Genomic DNA, 6,458 nt, shown 5'->3' with positions numbered 1-6,458 from the left:
CTTCTGATTAGGGGACGACCCGCTCTGCCTCTGCACCACAGCCTAATGAATGATGCTTCTTGATCAAAGCGGGGGCATTAATTACAAAAATTGGCCAATTTTTGTAATTTTGGTAAGAATGTCAATATTAACACCAGTATTGATTTGTTTAATCACAGGATAGTCAAATTATCCAAAGAAATGTTCAATTGTGGAGTGCCTCTTTAAATATTAATTTTTACAATTACATATGAACCATTGTCATAATTAAGATTCCAATATTAACCCTAAATCTAATTAAAACCCTAACCCCTGTAAAGGTGTTTTTTCACCTTTCGAAACATTGGTCCTCAGAAGGATTGAAGTACAGGACATACTCACACTGGCACAGGCAGAACATGAACTAAATGACAGTTCAGAAGAAAAGTGATGAAAACCCTAACACAGACGGAAGCAGAGAAAATCTCGCTAAGATATGAGCTTAGGCGGGAAGAAGAATGCTGGAAATGAGAACAGGCATTACACAACCGTGAGCAAATGGAGATGAAAATGTATTGATTGTTTTGCCTGTTGACCAGATTAAATCTAGGGGTGGTGCATCGGAATTATTAAAAGAGTCTGTACTTGTTTCACATGAGCATAAAATCAATAACCATTTCAGGCAAGCACTGTTAACATATCCTTTCTTTTGAAGCCACAATTCCCCTGGAGAATTTCTTTAATGCCTTATTGTTGGCTCTTTCAGTTGAAGTGTTTTTGCAGGCCTTGATGCTTCAAAACATAAATCTCTCACCCTGATCATATCAAAGGTGTATTTGTAGTACGTGTTATCTTATTTCTGTAGAGCATTCTAGACATTTTATGTTTGCTCTGAGAGATTTTAAATTAACAGCATAGTTTGAATGCAGTAAAAACATAAATGATTCATATTGCACTTCTCGTATCAACATTAACATTAAAAAGTAACATTAAAAAGTCAAAGAGAATATATACAAGGACATTGTCTCCTATCAATGTAAATGCTTGTAAGGATCTTTTGAAGTGGGCGCTTGCCTCCCTCTTTACAAAAGGATGGACAGGCAGACATACAACACTCAACAGTATACAGAAAGTGAGAGTGCCTGTGTCTTCTTTATTAAGGCACAGTAGTAAAGGTATAACCCCTGTTGGACTCCAGAGCATCTTCAGTTCGGCCTGGGTTCATCAAGTGGTTGAGAGTGTCCTGTTCATAGACACTGTTGTGATAATGCCCTTGAGCTCCAGCAGAGGTTTTGGCAGCACATTCAAGCAGCAAACATCCTTTCCCCCCAGAATCTGTGATTGTGAAGTCACTGTTCTGTTCCTGGAATCATTCTGACAAGGTGGAAAACTATCCTGCTGGAAACATCATTTGACAAAGACTGCACTGTGTCCTGAACAGGATCCTTCCACTCAGCAACAATGTTAAGGTACAATGTGGTACTACGGGGCATTTCTTTGTTACAATTCTCTCTTTGTATTGTGTATTTTTTAACAATCATACATACTTCTTAATAATAGGCTTCTTTTTTGACAGATTGTCAGTGTTTTCTTTTCCCTAATGCTTGGTCATTGTTCTATTATCTTTTTGGCTGTTTTGCAGAGAGTGAAGACTCTTTGAATATAACATCTGTACAGATCTTCACTGTGCCCTTATCCTGTAAGGTTGTTTTTAAGTTTATACTCAAATTAATTCAATATGTTCAAGGACTTTAATGGTAAACATCATTATGAGACCAATCACAGATCCTATGATGAGTTCATATGTTGGCCCCCAGTCATCAAAACTTTGAGAACCCCTGGTCTAAACGATGGACTCATCCATCCAGAAATTGTTAGAGAAGCAATAGAAGGTTTGATATAAACAATTGTAGCCATCTTGTCATCTAACTCTGTGCAAGAAAGCAAATATGCATTTACCCAAAATAACGAGCGATTCCTTCAAATGAACAGCTGCCACTGATCATGTAAGACTACACAGAACAGCACTATCAAGAATATTAGCCAGCTCAGACGCTGATGACTAAATACCTTGTTTACCCAAGCAAAACCAACAACTGATATTTCCTAAGCCTAACATCCAAATATACAAGTACCTGCTGCTGCAAAACCTAGATTTATTTCAATTGTTTGCAGGGGGAGAAAATTTGAAAACCTTGCTTGTTATAGCTTTTGGTGGATAAAAATTGAGGCAAAAACCCTTGGGTTATGAGGCTACGATGAACAGAACTCATTCCCATTTTTTAAAATTCCTGCCCCTTCATTCCATCAAATCAAACTGCCTTTCTCTCCTTGATTCCCCCCTAAATCAATAAGCTCCCTAAGAGCCCATTGATTTAGTTGTTATGATACTGTAGTGCTGCACTGAGGATGGCAGTCTAGGTGGAGCAGCCGCCTCCCATTCATTTCCTATGAGAGGCAGTGAATCACTTGCAGGCGGCACAGAGAGAAAAGGAGTTTGTGATCTGGTAGGGGTGTAAAATGGCAGCATGGTAACTAGTCACAGCTGAGATTTGTTGTTAAGGAATTGCAGCCTATTTTTTCACTCCTGACATAGAACTTCATTCAAATGCAGCTCTTCACCGATGCATGCTATAGGTGTGTATGCTGTAAATGCTATAACAATGAAGGCAGGCAATAACATGCATTTGTATTGACAATATGATGGATTTGCTTACAACGATTTCCTGCTGTGTGTGGGTGGGGTTCGTAGACCCTGGCTTCACCCACGTAATGATTCCTCACTGTGGTACCCTACCACCCCTGCCTTAATGCTAACTATACAGTAGCTGCTTCCTGCACGGGTCACACTCCCACGACACAGTCTCCTTCTTTGATGTTTAAAACAGTGCATTTAACACCAAAGATAATATTTAAAGCAACTTCAATTACTCAACTTACCAACAGGGACTGAACATATTGTCCCTATCTGCATGCATTGTGCTTTAATTATCGTGACTCGCTGTTTGGAGGAGTGTACGTCTCCCCAGAGTGATGCATATGTTGAGGTCTTAACAAGTGATCCAAAACAAAGACAAGGCTTCTTCGTCATGGGAGACAAACACAGTGCTTCACTCGCAGAGTTATCTACCTATGCAGACAGAGGAGCACATTTACCACTAAGGAAGCACTATTGCACAGTGGGTCCCGGAGGAGCTTCTCTCTGATGGTCGCTGCCTCCTCAGCGCTTGCTGTTGTCATTGCCTCATCACATCCCATCACAGCCCATTTGCCTCTCAGTTAATCCAGTCCTCCAAACCCCTCTAAGTCTTTACACTCTCAGCATGGGAAAATAGATGCATTGGCTAAACATGTCAGCACAGACTGCAGGAACAGAGGTAATCATCCAGATGAAACATTAAACAGCACTGCAGAAAAAAATGTTTGTTGTTCTGTACCTCAGAAAGTCTTTGAATGCTCATGAAAAATGTTGCCTCACAGTGTCAGTGAAATAGCTGAAAATGGAAAGACTTTAGAGCTTGAGGAAGGGGAGGCTTGCTGGGAATGTTAATGTATTACTGTATGTATATTTTACATATTATATGCATTTTTGAACTACGCTTAAGGGAAACTGTAGTGAAATCCTGCCAGAGGTTTTTGCCTCACTAAGTCAGATTTTATTATAGATTCTCTTTTATAGGGTTATTGATTTCTGTAGAAATGATTTAAATCCTAATACTGTCTGTCATCATTTTAGGCCACCTTGGCTCACCTATGAGTGTCAATTGATCAGCATCTGCACTGTTTATAACGGAGTGTCCTGCTATTTCTGCAATGAAGGAACAAAGATGAGAATCAGCCTTTATAGTGTCAGAGCTGTCTGGCTGTCACCCCTTCCATTCCACCTATAAACATCACTTTTGCATTTAGAAATTTAGCCATGTACCCTCTGGCCACTTCTTTAATACATCTAAACAATCTAATTATCAATGCCATTACCTCCACTCTATTGTAATGGAACTAATGTTGTGGCAAATTGTAGGGAATGCCAGTTTTCATGGACACAGTTATAGCAAGAGTTGTGTCTCATCAGACTGTTTGTAGTCCCCATCAACTGTTCATTTTACCTCTGTTTCCTTCTGTTCGCATCTAAAGTGACTCCACTGCTTTTGTTTCAGCCCATTAGCTGCTGTAGTTCTCATATATTGCACTCTTATTGGAACTCATACCTTATCGTTAGCTGCGTACTTCAGCACAGAATTGCCGATTTGAAGGCTCCAGCCTTTGCTATTTCTGCTGATCAACCACAAGTCACGGGTCCTGTTACACATTACAGGACTTGTGTATATGAGCTGTGGGGAGCATAATGAGATGAAGGAAAATGTGAAAAAGCTCAAATGAGTGTTGTGGCCCAAACCTTTTAAACAAAAATGCATATTATGCCATTTACATGCTGGAAGCAGAAAACTGGAAAATAGAAGTAAAGGAATTACTCTATAAGCAATAATTATAATGTAATTTGTCTCACTCATCAGACTCCTGTCCTACTTTTCAGCAGAATTTATTATCGTCACTTCCCAATCTTTTCTGCTCCTCTTGGAGTGAGTGTGAGTGGTCAGATCAGACATGTAACAAATCTCTGTATATATTCAACATTGAAATAATAATTTATTTCAAAGGACTTGGCTTTCTGAAATGCAAAAGGTTAGTTATGGGTTTATCGATAGTTATTTGTAGATTTTTTAATTTTACATCAAATATTATAGTACATTAGGCTTAGCATTATCTTTGAAGATGGACAGAGTACCCCAATATCAAGTTTGAGCTTTTCAGGGAAAGTAATAAAAGAAACCCTCCCTGAGAAAATACATTTATTGAATGAAAGCTTAACAAAGAACAAAGAGTTTGGAAAGGCCATATTAGGCCTTTGTGGCTGCCAAGTCTAATCCAAGAAGGCTTTGACAAAGGCCCAAGAGGTTCCCCAAAAAGTGAAGGAGAGATTAATTTCCAATGAATTAATTAATTAATTGGTCAGCCAATCCTGGCTTTCAAATCAAGGTCTTCCTTTTCTCACTAACTCAAGGGAGAAGAGGGTCTAAATTCAGTCTAATTGGGATTTTACTGTCCTATTGCTGCAGGTCTTTGGTCTGTACGTGTGTCAATATGTCTAATGCCCAAGTGGATCTGAGGAGACTCGCTATCGGCTTTGATTGCGCAGTTCATCAATCATCGTAGGAGGAAAATGTGTTTCAGAAGAAAGATGGACAGTGTGAACTGTGAAATGAATTATATTGATTCTTAGGACATACATTGGTACTCTTTATGGCCACTGCTCATTAATTGGTGGTTCATTGTCTTGCAGCTTCACAGCTTATTCTGGACCAGATGTGACTCAATTGTTTCTCTTTTGGATCAAGTCTGTTTTTTTTTAAATGTTGTTGTTATTATTATTATTATTCAGTGAAGGCCTCTACTTTCTTTATGACCTGGGTTAAACCTGGGTCAGACCAGTCTTTGGTGAACACCACACAACATAGCAGCAAAAGTTAGACAAAGAATGTCATATGAAAGTATCTTGTGAAAGGGACATTAGAGAGTGTGTAGGAATTCTAATCATCAGTTTCAGTGTCATCCCCATTTAAACCTTCTCTAATTGCTTCTGTCATATAGTGTAGGATGTTGTACAATTAAAAACTGAATCATGATGAAATACAATTTCCCATCTTGGCCCACAGGGGCAAAATCTTATCCACTTATGTGGTCAAATCTGGTATTTAATGTATATCTATTTAGAGATCTGGGAACCTCACAGGATCTCTGATGTAAAACATTTCCGTTGAATATTAAGTCTATTTATTTAGAACCTAGCTGACCTGCGGCACAGTCAGTAGATCAGTCTGCAGAAACTGGAAGAAGGAGCTCATTCAGTAGAAAGCAGGGGGAGAAGCAGGTGTAGATTTTTTCAAGCACCTCCTGTGAGCAGCGTTTGATCGTGCAGAATATTCACAGATAGAAAGTTTCAATTGAGCGTGTCATGAATCCTTGTGGTGTTCAGTGGAGACAAAATGATTGGAGGCAACCTCCCCACTGATCATTCCTGAAAAGTAGAGAGAGCACATCAGCGGCCACTGCATTAAAATCACCAGGAGATTGATTTTCACAAAGAAATAATGTTCTGAACTTGTTGAGCATATCATTTGGTATTTTTCTTACCCTCCATTTTACTTCAAATTGCCATATTCATAGAATAATAAGGTTTTCTTTGGTAAATGACTCACTGTAACTACTTCTCGGAATAAATATGTGATGGTATTAATGTGAGTACTGACCACATGCCAACACTAAATATCAATATCATATCCAATCTGAGGTGGAGTTGTTCTATCACTCTGTCATTTGAGGGGCTTCTTCATCCAGGTACCACCTGGATGAAGAAGCTCTATCAGTCATCTGCCTCTCACCCTTTATCCTCCATGTTTCACTGTACAAATTCAGCTTCCTGTATGACATTCAGAACAGAT

This window comes from Morone saxatilis, unplaced genomic scaffold (assembly GCF_004916995.1).
Source record: "Morone saxatilis isolate NCDOM2014 unplaced genomic scaffold, NCSU_SB_2.0 Contig9, whole genome shotgun sequence".
Classification (NCBI taxonomy): Eukaryota; Metazoa; Chordata; class Actinopteri; family Moronidae; genus Morone; species Morone saxatilis.
This window is presented reverse-complemented; position numbering follows the sequence as displayed.